At 46.1% G+C, this 15244-nt stretch overlaps 1 protein-coding gene across 9 annotated transcripts in view; it reads right to left on the reverse strand.

Annotated features, from left to right (window-relative positions):
• The window catches only part of LOC147710582 (zinc finger protein 618-like), a 998795-nt gene that overhangs the window by 364270 nt on the left and 619281 nt on the right, over positions 1-15244 (reverse strand). The window lies entirely within an intron of this gene.

The raw sequence follows: 15244 nt of genomic DNA on the forward strand, positions 1-15244 counted from the left end.
AATAATGGCAGGTAAAAATCTGTATTTAAGTATATTCAATAAAAGTCTGATCAAGATAATGCAGTCCAAAATCATTCTGATATCCTGGGCTACTCAATCTCGATAAATTTTCAAAAACTCACCCTTTTGGCAAACCATTAATTACTAGATTTGATTGTTGTCATGTTTCTCACAAATAGCACACTCTTGGAAGATTTAGCAGGTCTAACAGCTATGTGTTCCTTGGCTAGTACTTTATTTCTACACTTGCTACTTCTGCTGAGTTATGAGTAGGGTAACCTACATAACAGTCTATTATGGGAGTTGTAGTCTTGGTTAATTTTATTTGAGCCAATTGGACCACAACATCTGATAGCAAAGGTATGTAAAGGAAAGGACCAAGAATGGAAAAATGGTGGCCAGTGGGTACATGGCGATATAATGGGTCGTTCGAAGCTCGACCTAAAAATGAATGTGTCCTTGAGTAATGCAACTGGTGCTCGTGTAAAGCGTTGTGATACCCAATTCCTTCGGGTCACGTTCGCGCTATATAAAGCTCTGTCCAAAAAATAAAAATAATAATTATAATTATATATATATATTTATATTTTCTTTCAACCCTGACGGCGGCGAACAGTCAGGCACAGACTCCGTGATGTACTGGCAAAAAGTATTTAATAATCCAAACAACAGCAAGACACGTTTCGACGGCGAACCGCCTTGGTCACTATATATATGTCACACCAGAATCCCAGTGATGCAACCTTCACAGGGAGCGGCGCAGTACCGGGAAACAGACTCCGCAGGCAAGACTTGTTGCTTAAAGAGGTTTATTTAAAGCATCAAATGTCCAAATGACGCGTTTCGGGCAGCCAGACATGCAGCCTTGATCACATAGCGCTTGCAATGATGGAAGGGTGCAATATATACAGTGTTACAAGTGGCAGTGTTTTTACTATGTTCATTGAAGTGACAACAGGTTTTCAACGTGTGGTAAAACAACATGTGTGACATCACAGGTTTACTGCACACATTTTACTACAGTGGGCCTAGACAGAGTGAAGAGACTATAAGAACTGAGCACATGGATCAGTGCCAGTGATGGCCGCAAGTCAGATGTGCTTACCAACGAGGCTCCTAGGAATCAACTATTCCAATGTTGACGATAAGTAGGAATATTACCAGCTATCAGGGTGAATGCATCAGACCACGAGTGAATGCCTGTCTCAACCGAGTCTTTGCTAAAAACATCAAAGACGCGAAATTAATGAACAAAGGGCGGCATGTTGTGCCAACGGTACTATTAAATGAGACATGTGTTCACTAGTGTGAAACTGTCGGTGGCTGTGTATTGGCATGGTATACAATAGGAGTATGTAATTCGTCGAGAAGTACGACTCCCAGCTCATAAATCTATTCTCCGTGTTTCAGATGGCGCCTGGTGTGTGGAGTACTGTGTATGATAAAAAATAATAAATAACACATTACTAGTGTTGCAAGCCAAAGTAACTAACTGCATGAATGCTGCCTGCCACTGTGTGTGAAAATAGTGATTGTGAGGGAGGGGTTAACAGTGGTTATGTGAGCCTTGTTGGTCTGGAAGGACGGATGAAAGGCCTTCAGTGCCAAGTGAACAGCTCTGAGTTCCAGAAAATTGATGTGATACGTGGAGTCCATCTGAGACCACGTTCCCTGGATCTGTAACTCCCCGGAATGCGCTCCTCAGCCGTGGAGGGAAGCATTCGTCACGATAGTCTGAGTGAGAATGTCCTTGTGGAAGGGAACCCCCTTGAGGAGATTCCCCGCTGAACACCACCATTTTAGAGACTGAAGAGCATGCAGAGACAGTCGTATCTTGTCGACCCAGTTGCCTCTCCTCTGGTCCCACTGATCCTCCAGACACTCCTGCAGCGGTCTCATGTGAAGCAGTGCGTGTGGCGTTAGGTAGACACAGGAGACCATCGACCCCAGTAGAGAAGACACCGTCCTCACTGTTGTAGATGGAGCGGTCATAAGAGCTTGAGCCTTCCGAAGGATTGATAAACGTCTTTCCTCCGAAGGAAACACGCTTGCAGACAGCGTATTGATGGTGGCTCCCAAGTACTGTAGGCATTGGACCGGAGTCGGGACAGACTTGGACATGTTGACGTGCAACCCCAGCTTGTTCAAGAGAACGGACGTCTTCTGAAGGTGCGCTTGAGCTTCAGAGAAGAAGGATGCCTTGATCAACCAATCGTCCAGGTACGGGTAGACAAACACCTTGTTCTTTCTCAGGTGTGCCGCCACCACTGCCATGCATTTGGAAAACGTCCGGGCGCTGACTTCAGCCCGAACGGTAACACTGTGTATTGATAGTGATTGGCGCCGACTTGGAATCGCAGGAACTTCCGGTGTTTCTGTGCAATGGGCACATGGAAGTACGCATCCTTTTGGTCTATTACGCACAGCCAGACTCCCCTTTGCAGCTGAGGGTAAATCTGGTGCAAAGACAGCATGCAAAACTTTTCTCTGCGAATCCACTTGTTTGCTTGCCGCAAATCCAGAATAGGCCTGAACTCGTTCTTGTCCTTTTTTTGGACTAGAAAGAACCGTGAGTATAAAACTCTTCCCCTTTGAGACAGAGGGAGGTCTTCTATCGCCCGTTTCCTTAACAGGGTATCGGCCTCGGCCTGGAGCTTGCGCAGCTGAAACCGCGAGCAAACCGGTGGAATTGCTGGAGGCGGGCTGGTGAACCGAAGACTGTATCCATTGCAAACAATATTCAGCACCCACTTGTCATGAGTAATTTTTCTCCACTCTGCCAGAAAATATTGAACGCTTCCCCCCACCGGAGCGGGTAACAGATGACGGGGAAGTAATCACTCAGGGCCTAGACCCGGCCGGGCTTTTGTTCGCGGTGGCAGACTGCTGACCACCCCTGCCCCTCTGACATTTCTGGAAGGGCTTCCTCTGGAACTGATGCTGCTGTTGCTGCTGTCCAGACTGTAGACCTCGCCCTCTGCCCTGCGCCCGTACCATCTCTGGAACGGGCGGTAGCCCTTCTTCTGGTCCTTGGGCTTCTCCAAGCCGTCAGAGTCTCAGCCTCCGCCTTCATGCGGGCCATCTCATCGTCGGAGTGTTTCCCGGATAGGGTCTTGCCGGAGAAGGGCAGGTTGGCCACCTTCTGTTGGGCTTCCGGCTTCAGTGATATCAATCTGAGCCAAGCATGGCGCCTCTGATTAACCCCATGGCATTCCCCATAGGCTGCCAGGAGCGACGAGTCAGCAGCAGCGCTGATCAGCTGGTTCGACACCAGCAATCCCTTGTTAAGGATCTCCATAAAATCCTCCTTTTCCCGTGGGAGGAGGTCTGTGAACTGTTGGAGGGACCTCCAAAGCGCCCGGTCATAGCGCCTCAACAGCGCAGATGCACTGGCGGCCTTCATAGACGTAGCGGCCGTCTTGCACAACTTCCTGCCCGCTGAGTCCAACCAGGGAGCACATTGGAGGACGGGGTGGTGGCGTGTTGTTTCCTTGCCGCTGTCACAATTACGGAATCCGGAGTTGGATCCAATCGGAGGAAAGCCGGGTCCGCATCAGGAGCCTTATACTTCTTTTGCAACCTGGAGGGGGCTGCTTTCGTCACCGCCGGAGTGAGGAAGAGCTCCATGGCGGGCTCCACTGATCCAGGCACCAAAGGCAACAGAGGTCGTGACAGGTGCTTCTTGTGGAGAGTCTCGAATATTACGGAGGTCGTCGGCGTGGGCACAGTCAGTTGGATGCCCAGCTTACTCGCACCCCTCAACAAGACTTCCTGAAAGGAAACCACATCGTTCACAGGGTTTACCCTCGTCCGAGGGGATCCTGATAGAGTTGGAGAGTAATCCCTTGCACTGGTTGACTCCGTGCTGTACTTAGATCGACCCCTCCTATGGTGTCGTCTTGATCTTGTCGAGGAGCGATGGCGACTCCTGGATCTCCCTCTCCGTCTGGAGCGAGATCTAGGTCTCCTAGGCCTTGGACGTTCCGCGGGTGCTTGTGGAAGCTCCTGCGATTTTGCTGGTGCCTGCGGCGGAGCCTGCGGTAGCGGCCTGACCGGGGACCTCGGCCGAGGTGCCCCCTTAGGCGGCATAGGGAGGTGCGGCATCGAAACCGATCTCGGAGGCCGTGGAGGTGCATGTGGAGGCACAGGAGGAGGTGGTGGCGAAGGAGTGCGCGGCGGCGGCTCCTTAGGCAGTGGAGGAGGAGGAGTAGGTGACTTCGGCTTGGGAGGAGAGTACACCACAGAGTACACCGAACCCGGTGACCTTATCTTCTTCCTCGGTGTAGGCGACCGAGAGGCAAAGCCCCCCTTCGATGACCGCCTTCGCCGTCGTGCCCCTGAGGATCGGGACGGACTCCTGGCTCCAGAACGCCTCCTGGAGGATGATCTCTTCCTCTTAGGCGTCGAGCGCCTCTTCGGCGTCGAAGAACGCCTCCTCGGCGTCGACCTACGGCTCGACGACAGGCTTCACCTCCTCGAACGGGTCCTTCTCGACGCCGATCGCCGAGTCGACGGCGAAGTCGCCTCGACAGCGAGCGCCGAGACGACGCCGAGGGCGAACGGCGGTGTCGCCTTGACGGCGAGCGCAGACGCCGACTGGAATCCTTACGATGTCGAAGTATCGACGATGACGTCGAAGATGATGACGCCGACGATGATGAAGTCTTCGGCGGCGACCTCGACGGCGGTCTCGACAGCCCCCTCGACGCCGAACGTCGACGTCGCCTCGACCCAGAGCCCTGGGGAGATGGGGAGCATATCGCCCCATAGGGGATGCTGCATATTGTGTGCTTCGGATGGAAACTAGATGGCATTTAGAAATTGTGCGTGGCTGGGGAGTTCTGAGGAGGAATTGGGAGCTTACGTCGTTCTGCTCCTGTGTCACTGGCCAGCAAAAGAGAAGAGCTGGTTCTGACAATAACAAAGACCTTCTGATGTTGCAAATTATTTGAATGTACTTCCTTAAAATGTCTTGCGACAGGATAGGACTCGTCTGAGTTGGTAATGGCCCTTAAGTGCTGGAGCTTTCTCTTGTGAACCTGCAGCTTAGTGCTTCCCACGTACTGCAGGCCACAAGAGCACTCCAGCACATATATTGCATACTCAGACTTGCAAGACAGCCACTTGTCAATAGTGAAGGGTTTGTCTCTGAATGGTGTGGAATATGTTGTTTTATTTATTCCATATTTACAGGCTCTACATGACTAACACTTAAAAAACCCTTTCCGATTATTTAGGCAACAACTCTTGGATTTTATTATCGGGCTATTGTCCACCACAAGGTCCCTGGTACTGGGTGCCCTTCTGTTAGTGACTGCGGGTGAGCGTGGTAACTTCTCACCCAAAATTGGGTCACTTAATATCAAATGCCAGCTTTTCTTTAGAATTCGGTACATACTATCCTTCTGTTCATTGTAAATTAGGATAAGTCTAGGACTGGAATTCTTTTTATCCACCTTAGTTTGTGAGGGTATCATAGGAGTGCTCATTGTTCCCTTAGCAGTTTTTGTTAGCAACTCAGTACAGGACATTTTTCTAGCATGTTTTATTGCATCATCTAGGATGTGCTCAGCATATCCCCTCTCACAGAATCTATCCTTACATTATTGCTGAGCTATCATCAAGTCCTCATCACAACTGAAGATTCCCTGAATCCGCAACATCTCCCCATAGGGGATGCTGCATATTGTGTGCTTCGGATGGAAACTAGATGAGTGGAGTATAGAGTTACCAGCTGTTATTTTGCGGTGAAACCAAGTTTCAAGTTGGCATTGGCTACAAAAAACTCCACATCTAAAAACGTAATAGAAACTTCACTGATATCATGGGTAAACTGTAAATTCAAATCATTGACATTCAATTTAGCCATGAATTCATCTGCACTCCTTCTGTCGCCTTGCCAAACTATAAAAGGGTCATCGATGTATCTGACTCACCTAATTACATTCTTAGATAGATATTCGGCAAATTTTGTTGTGAGGATCATGCACTCCCACCATCCCATATGCAAGCAGGCGTAGCTAGTGGAAAAACTATCTTACTTAGTGGTACATATTTTTGTCAAACATGAAGTAATCATTCTCTAAACAGAATCTTGTTAGATCCAGGAACATTTTGTTTGTGTGAAGAACTCAATGGGCTAATTGCCAAGGAAATAGCTCAGAGCTCTCTGATCATCTTCATGTCTAATTGATATATAGAGATTAGAGACGTCCAATGCCAACAGTAAAAATTCATTATTCCATTTAAAACCATGAATTTGTTTTAAAAAATCTGTTGTGTCTTGCACATATGATGGGAGTTGCTTTACATGCTCATGTAAAAAGGAATCTATATAAACCGAAATGTTCTCCAACAAACCCAGCTTAGCTGAGATTATTGGTCTCCCTGGTGGACAGGTAATGTTCTTATGTACCTTAGGTAATAAATACAAGATAGGTAAAACAGTGTGATCATTCTTTAGATATTTAACTTCATACTGATTTAAAAGACCCATGCTTTTTCAAGCTAAAAGTTTGGTAAACAATGTATTTTGTACTTCCTTTGTTACTTGGCGGTTGCTAATTCTATAGCAGTCCCGGTCCATTCGTTGGCGTGAAGCTTCTTCCGGATACAATTTAAGGGGCCATATGACTACGTTGCCGCCCTTATCTGAGCCACGGACTTCTATGGAGTCATTGTCCCCTTTAACTTCAAAGTTCCACGTCTTTACTTCTGCCGTCACAATTACATGGAAAGTGTCTACAGAGTCTTTAGGCATCATTGGATAACATTTCGATTTTGGTTTAAATCCTGTATTAGGTGTGGCATTAATCACAATAGATTAATTTTCCAGCATTCTTGGAGTGGACACCTGCTCATCTAGGCTGCAGCCTTGTTCCAAACCATACAAATCGCACAACATATTAATATCCATAGCACACAGATTATCTTGCGCATTATTAGGAGCTGCCGGTGTTGCAATTCTTTTAGCTCTTGCATGATATTTTTGCAGTTTGAGCTTCCTAATAAAGCTATACATGTCCGCTCTGGTTTGTCTGTAATTAAAATTTGTCTCCGGACAGAAGGAAAGTCCCAAAGACAGAAGTTGTTGTTCTGCCTCATCCAACACCATTTCAGAAAGATTAATAACGGTGTTGGCGTTCTGCAATTGGGTTTGCTGTTTTATTTGCGCCTCCAACCCCTGTTGTTTGGTTTGGTTGTTTTTGGTCTTGCGCCTGCATCTCTGTCTTTCCTTTCGTTTGATGTTTCTCATCCTGTTATGTTGGGCTTTTGAGTCGTGTTTCTGGGACGTAAAGTTTGATGCCTCTCCTCCCGTAAAAAACTCACATCTTCAACCAGTGTGTGTTGGATTTAGCCGCATCATACTTGCACACAAAAGTAAATATCTGGCCCTGGTCATAATCCTTTTTATTGCGTTGAAACTTGTATGTCTTGTGCTTTTTTATAATGTCCTCATCTTTTTTGAGCCGTATGGTCATATCTTCCCTTAACTTGGTATTCAAATCAGTGCCTTCTATGGCCTTTATCGTAACATTCAATTGGTCAATTTGAGTCTGTAAATCAAGTCTGTCAATCTCTGCTTAATCAATCACAATTTTCATCAACCTTTTAGAAGAATCCAAATTGCACTCCCCCCAATCACGGAGCATATTCGGATTAGGATTGTCATAGCTCGGAGCAAGCATAATCCTCAAGCCGCAGGGAACCCTACCCACCTCCAAATACTTGGATAGGGATCGGTGCTCCCACCACTTGGCTTGCTCCGAGCGCATCAGCTTTTCAAGTTTTCTGTATAGTTCTCTTGAGTTAAGTATTTGAGTTTGGTGTTTGTGGGGAGTCACAGCACTGAGGAAGGGAACTTTGTTCTAGAAACGCGTCTGGGTTGACTCCATTACCGGATGAAATCTTGTGTTTCCTGTTTGCCTGCAAGCTGTTCAGAATAAAGAATCACGTATTATCACGTGCCTGCGGCTCTCTCACATGGTCTTACCTTTGTTTGGATGGATATATATATAGATATATATATATTACCTACTGGCGGTCGCCAGTAGGTAGTTATAGTTAGGATTATTTTGAATAGGGAAATCGCAACATTCTATTGGGAATAACTTTGGCGCCGGTTGAGGAATCTGCATGAAAATGTCCTCAAATTTGCCTCACGGCGCTCCGGTCCTTCCTCGAAAGTTTGGGGGGTATTCGTCAAGCGGGGGCCGAGATAAAAGGGGGTCCCAAAACGTGTTTTCCCCATGTTAATTTCCATAGGGCGGTCGACCTCACTTTTAGCCCGAACGGCTGAATGGATTTCCACCAAACTTGGCAAAATTGTAGGGACTGGTAGCCCGATGTGCCTTTGCTATGTCTCAAGATATGTGCTCCAGTGGATTTTGAATAATTTAGGTTCAAAAAAATATATATATCTATAAGTGCGCCCCGGTACGCGCACCGGGGGGCGAACCAGCGCGCTACGCGAGCTCGCGCGCGGAAACCTGATTGGCTCTCGGGTGTCTATCAACATTCCAAACAGTCCGGAGCGGCCGCCATCTTGTGTCTCGGTAGGATCGAGACACAAGAGGTGGCAAAAACAAAGGGATAAATGACCAAAAGGGGGCAGAGTAGACCCCCCCTGACCCCCTAGGTTTGATGTGGGGGCCATAAAAGGGCCACTGACCATGTCATGAGTGATGTAATATGTGACGTCATCAGCAGTGCATTGCAGGCGCGCATGTTATAGTGAGTCCAAATAACTATAACGTGGGAATTTCAATGGCTTTATGTCAGTAACATTTCCAGCTAACTATAACTGGTGTGAATATATATAGAGATATATATATGGTACATTGATGCTTAACTCTATTGTTGTGTATCAACCCCGCAGGTACATGTCTGCGTAACTGCAATTTGAATGACTAAACTGCGTATAAATTAATGCCCACATGCGCAGAAGAACGACAAAGAGGATATGCACCTTGCCATGCTGAATAAAGCCATGAGTGTTTATCTAACTCTTTTCAAGTGGCTGATCTAATATGTGGGCTGAGCGCAATGTGTCAATGCCTTCGAAACCATGATAAACCTACATACCTCAAGAGCTCTCATCCAGCAATCAACTGCTCCGTAAGAGGATTTGTGAATGCTGAAAAATACATAGACTGACGGCAAATGAAACGTGGACCACTACACTTGCAGGGGGAGAAGGAAGTAGGAAGAACCGATGGGCTTCACTTCCCAAGATCCGTAGCATGAGCAGTGGGTGGAGCCAGGAGGCGCGGCACACGCAAGAGGAAGAGGACATGGTTTCAGATTTAGCTTTGATCTCTGGGGGTGGTGGGGTGGGCAAGATAATCTGCGGCGTACCCCATGGATCCTCCCTCAACCCGACGCTGTTCAACATTTGTATGGCCCCGCTCGCACACGTAGCCAGACAGCACGACCTCAACATAATCTACGCCGACGACACTCAGCTGTTCCTCTCCCTCACCGAGGACCCCATCACTTTCCAAAGCCAACCTCCATGAAGGAATGAAAGCGGTCGCCGACTGGATGAAGACCAGCTGTCTGAAGCTGAACTCGGACAAGACGGAGGTCCTCATCCTCGGCTCCAACCCTTCAGCCTGGGACGACTCCTAGTGGCCGACGGCACTGGGGGCAGCCCCGACACCAACCGACCACACACGCAACCTGGGAATCATCCCCGACTCAACGCTCTCAATGCCGTCTCCTCCTCCTGCTTCAACACCCTTCGCATGCTCCGCAAGATCTACAGATGGATCTCGACAGATACAAGAAAGACAGTCACCCAGGCCCTCGTCAGCAGCAGACTCTACTACAGAAACGCCCTCTATGGGGGAGCCCCGACCAAGCTCATCAAACGACTACAACGCATTCAAAACGCCTACGCACAACTGATCCTCGACAAACCACGCCACGGCCACATCACCCCACACCTGAGAAACCTTTGCTGGCTCCCCGTCAACAAGAGGATATCCTTCAAGCTCCTCACCCACGCACACAAGGCACTCCACAAGACCGGCCCAGCCTACCTCAACAGACGGCTCTCCTTCTACATCCCCAACCGCCAGCTACGCTCCGCCAACCTCTCACTGGCTACCGTCCCGCGCATCCGAAGAACAACCACCGGTGGGAGATCTTTCTCCCACCTCGCCGCCAAGACATGGAACATCCTCCCACTGAGCCTACGACAGACCCAAGACCTGCTGACCTTCAGGAGGATACTCAAGACCTGGCTGTTCGATCAGTAGCGCCCCCAACCCCAGCACCTTGAGACCCTCACGGGTTTGTAATGCGCTTTACAAATGATTGATTGATTGATTGATTGACTGAGTGTAGTAGGAGTGGTGACTGAGGGCAGGGTGAATGATGGATGGATGATCAGTGAGCAAGTGCTGGATGAGAGATGTAGGAGTGGAGTGTAGATGCAGGTTGAGTGGTGTGAGCACAAGGAAACAGTCTCTGAGCTTAGGGTGAGTGGTGTATGAGTGCAATGTGAGGGGTGTTATTGCATGGTGAGCAATGTCAGAGTACAGAGTGGGTGTGGAGAATGAGGGTGTATGAGGGCAAGATGAGAAGTGTCTCATGTCTCAGTGAAAGTGCGTGGTGTTTGAGGGGAAACAGGCTTTACTCCAAAAATGCTACTTTGTATTACATTTTCCAAGCATTTTTTACTTCATAAAGACTGTTGGCACACAAGTCTTTAACACACAATACAAAACCATGCATTTGAGAATAATTAAAAAAGAGGGTATGGAGGTCTCCCCCCAAAAAAAAAAAAAAATGTCAAATAGTAACAAACCTGTGAAGGACAAATACAATGAAAAATATATTAGGAATTAATATATCATTTTTTAACAGTAGGTGGAAGTGTTCGACTGTGACAAGATTTTTCAGAAACCGTAATTGTGGTAAACGTATGTGTGGTAGTGGAATGCGTAGTGAAGGTATTTCTAATGTGAGTGAAGGTAAATGTGTGCTAGTAGTATGGATTGTAAAATCTCTGATGTAAATACACGCATGGTGAAGTAAGGCATGATAATGTCATACAACCGTGTTTGAGTGACGGCTGAGAGATACAGGTTGGGGGTAGAGATTGAAGGTAAGGTGAGAAGTGTCTGAGCGAGGGTGGACATTTCTGATTGCCAGTTGAGTGGGTTTGAGTGAAGGGAGCGTAGTATCAGAGTGCATAGTTAGCGTTACCTGAGTGCAGGGTAGGAGATGTATGAAGGAGCAGGGTGAGCAGTACATGAGTAGAGGGTGAGTAAGAAGAGTGAGCAAGGTGAATAGCATGTGGATGTAGGGTGAGTGGTGCATGTGTGTAGGGTGAGGGGTTTGTCAGTGCAGGGTGGGAGTTGTTTGAGTGTGCAAGGCAAGATGTCGGAGAGCTGCTGTTAAGCAGTCAGCATAAGTAGTATTTTAGTGGTCTTTGAATGCATAATGCGAAGTGTGTGAGTGGTGTCTGGGTTAAGCAGTGTTTGTGTGCAGTGTCAGTGGTGCATTGGGTGAGGGCAGAACTCCAAGAGTGCAAGGTACGCAGTGTGCGATTATAGGGTATGTTGAGGGTGAGTCAGGGGTAAGAGGAGAATAAGGGCAGGAGGCTCAGTTAGTGAGTGCAGGTTGAGAGGTGAACGGTGTGCCTGTGTGACTGCAGGACGAACACGTGTCAGGGTGAGAGGTGTACCACTGTGAATGCAGAGTGAGTGGCATGCTTTAGTGAGTGCAGGGTGTAGCACATTCAATTCAGACCTATTGGCATTGCCAATGCCTGCTTTTAATGCACATCCGCAACTACTGTATTCCTAGTTATAATGTAATCACTGTGAAACAAATATCCTTGCTATGTGTTACCAGATTTTAAATCAACACACGGAGAGACTTCACTGCCCTTGCAGAGTCGTAATACGGCTGCTGCTAAGCATCAAGCAACATCGTGAAATTTCCATTGTCTTCCCAGGGTGGAACATTTTAAAATATTGTTTTTAACATATTTCTGCGTTGAAATGTAAAAAGGATGACTAAGACATGCATGTTTTATGTTAAAAAGTATTGTGCTGCATAAAGAACGTTTAAAGACAGGGTGCAGATAGAACTATTTTTTCGTGGTGACGCTGCCCAGCTCATTTATGGTATGTCACCTATGAGAAATATAACAATTGTTCACTCAACAAAAAATAATTTCTTTCAACAAGAGCACTTTCATTTCAAAAGAGATAATGCACCATCTCTTCCATGTTCTTTGTTAATAACCCAAGAGGGGCGTCAGGCTTCTCTGCTGTTACAGCACATGCAGACTTTAATGAAAAAGTGCCTTTTGTTTCCGACAGATATCGATGCTAACAGTTTGTGAATTCTCCTACTGCACACTGCAGATTTCAAATGTTGCCAGGATATCTTCACACAGCCCTACACAGAACCCCTTTAACAGCTGCGTGTTTGGCTATTTACATCTCAAAATTTTAATGGCTGCCCCCTGGAAGCTCTGAAGCCCCCGTCTGGCTGTACTGGCACTCCATATAAACAATGAATACAATAGAAATGAAACCAAATACTTAAAATCATAAGCCTGGTTGTATTTCACACTCCGGAAAAAAATCCATACTCCACACCCAGTGGTTCTCCATGGGAAAGAAGGCAGTGATCACCTGTTTCCTCGATCAGTTGGAATGCCAGATCAGATTCATTCATCCTTATCCGGTCTGATGATTACAGGAAGAATCAAAGATGGAAGGGCATTGTGGAGCTCAAACTACCAATGAATCAGGAACGAGATCCGTCCCCCTCCCCCACCCCCGCCCCCGAAATTGAAATTAGCAGAAGTGAGCACATCTGGGATTCAAGCGGAAAAGAAGATTTGTGTTACCAACCGACAGGAGCTCCACTTACTTTATAAAAACAGCTGTCCGGCTCAGATCATCCACTTTCAGCATCATGTCAATGAAAGTTCTGATAAAATGATGATAAAGCCAATATTTGGCTGTGAAAATGGCTGCAGGCCAGCTGCCACCTTAAATCTTGGAAACCCATGGTGGCAGTGCCCTACTAAGAAAAGAAAGTAGGTGTCTGAATGTACAGTTAGAGCAATCACTGCTGACAGACATCCCACCGCTCCTGAGCAATAGTCACGGCCCTAAACGAGTGTAGACACAAGCTGCTAGGCCATGATTAAAAAACATACTCACCCTTTGCTCTTCTATGAGCCACATTTTGAGAGTAGAGGGGATACCTGTGGAAGTTGCTTTCTACCAAATGAGTGGCTGTAGCACTGAATACGTTTGGGTTGACACGCCTTAAGCACTGGCGTTTTTAGACTTCCTCCATCATGGAGTACAGTGTAGGCAGGCAGCAGGACCAGAGTTCATGAAAGGACGCTAAAAAAGGGAGTATGTTCCTTCGCCACGCAGGGGGAGATGGGCACAGAAGAGTTTTGGCAATCTCACGGATTTTTGTCAAATAGCACACTCCCTCCTTGTGCTTCAATCTTCTACATGGCGTTGTCTGACAGATCTTGCACTTCTTACTAGTGATAGAATCAGGCAGGCAGATGACAGATGTGCTCTTCTTGCACATATTTCCTCCAACAAAAAGAACGACACCTGACAACGAGTATGCGTGGTCCCTAAAAGAACAGGAAAACACCTTGATAGAAACGGTAAGGTAAAAGGAGACCCAACTGAAACTATGCATGGAGAGTGTAGCTGCTGGAACTCTTTAAGTGGTAGTGTCCGTTTTGGCTCAAATTACAGCCTGAATATTAGGCACTAATTTAAAATGCCTTTGTATGATATTGTGCCCAGTCAATTGTACTTCATTATGGCTAATTATTTCGATCAACTGCAATTAAAAAATAAAAAGCCACCGTCCTGAAAGGAAGTTTTTTAGCTGCAGTAGTTTAAAAAAATAAAAGTATATTTCAAAATGTATTTCAGCATAACGGCGATGCACTGGAATATTATGTTCTTAATGAATTCAGACACAAATCTTATGGAGGAGAATACACTAGCTTAGATTAGCAGAGTGTGGTGTTGCTTTGTCTACATCTCGTTTCCAACATCTCATTTCCTTCAGTGCCTTAAGACCCTCCCTCATGGGTGAGTAGCCGCGCTATACAAACCCCTGATTGATTTACTGATTGAACACTATTCAGCCTCTGCAAGGAGACACGTCTACTGGCTCATGACATTGGTATTCATCGACGGGAGCAAGACATTCATCTTTATGTAAAAGTCTCATTTTCTTAAGACAGAAGTCGTTTGAAATTCTTCCTTGACTCCTCATTTATCTGGGATGTTTGCTTCTATCTCTTACCAAAACGTACATAAAGTTTCTAATTTACTCTCTGCAAATTGTTCAATTCTGACTGCCCCAGCTCGTTTTCTCAGGTATATGTCCACTTCTTTCCCTTCATACAGATCCAGTAGCTTTATTGACATCTGCCAGACACAAGATTACATCGCCAATTTCTCCAAGTTAGTTTTCAGATCATTTGTGTAGGCCTCAGTATTTTGTATAATAGATAGTGATAGTCGCAACTTAAGTCTTGCAGGTCTCTCAAAATCCTCCCCCACACCACCAAAAATCTTCAGACCACATCAGGCATCTCTCAATACTTTTTAACCAGCTGCCTATCAACAGCCATCCAACTTCAATTCTTCCCGTATTACTTCTATGGCCTTCACCTTTCAATACATTTTAACGCCTGAAACTTCATGGTCAACAAAAAGCAAGTCTCGGAGGAAATCCACATAGCAAAGAAAAATAACTTTGAGGCATGACTTTTCTAGTGATAGTCCAAATATTTCAAATTCTGGAAGAACTCACAACACACTTCTTTCAAGTCAACCTAAAACTACTCTCTTCTCCCCTTCCCACTTTTACTTACACGTATGTTAACTGTGGCTTGCATCATCCGCTGTACTTCAAAGCATTTATTAATTGCAATATACAGAAATCCCTATCCCTTTTAACACACATGCAGATTTTGTGCAGTTGCTTTATTACAGATTACTGCAACATATACCTAAACATGTACATAAAGTAAAAACGAAATCAATAAAGAATTGCTAAAAGTCAAGACCATTTAACCAACTGCTACACAGCACCTACAAACGGAGCCATTAATAAACATTCTATGGCAGGTCATTAGAGAAAATATTTTTCCAAAGATATATAATGGAAGCCATAGTTAATCAATGACTGAGTGATAATACATCGGTATAATGAAAACAAGTAA

This window comes from Lissotriton vulgaris, chromosome 5 (assembly GCF_964263255.1).
Source record: "Lissotriton vulgaris chromosome 5, aLisVul1.2, whole genome shotgun sequence".
NCBI lineage: Eukaryota > Metazoa > Chordata > Amphibia > Caudata > Salamandridae > Lissotriton > Lissotriton vulgaris.